We start from the raw sequence: 2,383 nt of genomic DNA on the forward strand, positions 1-2,383 counted from the left end.
CCACAAGTTGGAAGTCTCATCTTTGGAGGCCCAAGCATCATGGCCTTCATGGTGGCCTCGTTCTGGGCGTAGGTCTCATAGGTATCAACTCAGGAGTAAGGGGTTCATCATTAGCATCATGGCAGGGCCTGCCATGTAGAATGAGACAATCATACCAGGATGTGGATGAGCTGGAAAGTTGGGGCTGGGGGTGAGATCATGGTCCCTGCAGAAGGAGGAGCAAAGACTGGAGCTGGGGATATCTTTCCTTGTTGAAAGGCAGCCCTGGTTTTGTCAGTCTAGCTCTTGGCCTGCTGTTGCATATATTTCTTTTACTAGTCCTTCACATATTTTTTTGTGTCTTTCCTAGCTCTGTAGTATGTCTTTCTCACTGAAGGAGAATCATAGGTAAGATGTGTATCACTGTAGTCATAATACAACATAGGCATGTTGCACATAAGACAATTCAACTCTTTTGTTTGTTTGTTAAGACAAAGTCTTGCTGTAGAGCCCAAACTTCCATTGTCCTGCATCCGCCTCGCAAGTATCAGGCTTACACGGTCTGAGACCAATGTTTCTTAAATACTTTATTAAGCACTCTTATCAACAAAATATAAATAATATTTCCCTCATCCATAAATATTAATATAACTTTATTTATAAAGTATTCATCTGCACTGATGTCATTAACTAACAGTTTATATTAACTATATATTTCTGTTAGATGTAAGAACTATAAAATAATGATTTTAGCACATATAGTTTGGGGTAAGTTCATGTTAGATGTAGTTGACTTAAATTCAGTATTTTAACTATGTTCTATATAATTTTAAATAATTTTATGTTTTTAAAATTACTTTTTGTGTTTATAATATAATACAATATTTCTCTTTTTTTCTCCCTCCAAATCTCCTATGGCCAACCTCCTTTGTTCTCTTTGAAATATATAGACTCTTTTTCTTTAAGTATTGCTAAATCATATAAACATAACGTATGCATACATACATTCATGCAACACACACACAGACACACACAGACACACACACACACACACACACACACACACACACACACACACCTGCTCAATCTATGAGGTTAATTGTCTATATATGGTTTGAAGCTTACAAAACAATTTCTGTAACTGTTTTATTTCACTTTCAGGTTAGTTGAAATACAGGATAGTCCAATGAAAAGTCAGGATAGTTAGTATAATATGAAAAGAATTACAAAAATAGATGTAGTGTTAAGCTAGATTTATCAAAAAAAAAAAAATAGAAATCAAGAATGACCACATCACTCCACAGCCTTAGTGATGTCCTAGTGCTATATACCTTGGGGGAAACATTTTAACTAGGCTTAAGCCCCATTTAGGAAGAGGGAAACAATGCCTGGTACTGAAACCTAGCCAACTCTCCAAGTTTAATTAAGGCGTGGGTCTTGGAGGGGAATCCACAACCACCACTTTGCTAAAGTAGTGGAATCCCTAACTACATTCTAAATGTTTGCACTTATACCAACGGGTAAGTGTCGTTCTTAGCCCTTATCAAGGAAACTTCATTCTGCAACAAATGGAGACCATTACAGAAAACCACAAGCAATCAAAATGCAGAATTCTGGAACTTTGTCCCAACAGTTACAACTACAAAGTAAAGGGCCAGAAAGATGGAAAAAGTGAAAGTATCAGGGAGTTTGGTTGTAAGATTGTGTTTCCTAGAAATGTCAAAAGCCATAGACAACTCTTGTCACCAACAGGACTGCCTAAATATGGACTGAACAAGAATAACACTTTAAATGTTCAAGTATGTGAGGGGGACTCACCAGTCTTCAATATCAAAGAACTACAGGAAACTAAGGAATGCTGAAAATGGGAAAAATAGTCTTCTGCAGGAACATACCAGTTGGCTACTCAATACCAGAAGAATAGCCCTGAAAAAATATATCCAAGTACTATTTTACAGACCAAGTGTTGGTATTTATGAACATACATGTATATACAAATATGCATATATGCACATATCAATAAATAATGTAAAAAGAGGCTGTGAATTCTAAAGAGAATAAAGAAGGGTATGTGGAAGTATTTTTAAGGACAAAATGAAGGGAATAAATAAATATAGTCATAAAAATTTTAAAGTAAATGCATAATAACAGAGCTGTATTAAAATAAAAAATTCAGAAAGAAAAAAGTATGATAATACTGAATTTTTAAAAAATTATTGGTTTTTGTCTATCAGGAAGCCTGCATGGGTCTGACCTGTGCCGTCTGCATAGATATTATGGTTACATAGCTTGGTCTTCTTATGGGAGTAGTGGCTGTCCCTGACTCCTTTGCTTGCTTTGGGAACCCTTTTCCTCCTACTGGGTTGTGTTGGCCATCCTTAATACAAGAGATGGTACCTAGTGT

Source organism: Acomys minous, assembly GCF_964271855.1.
Source record: "Acomys minous genome assembly, chromosome: 9".
Classification (NCBI taxonomy): domain Eukaryota; kingdom Metazoa; phylum Chordata; class Mammalia; order Rodentia; family Muridae; genus Acomys; species Acomys minous.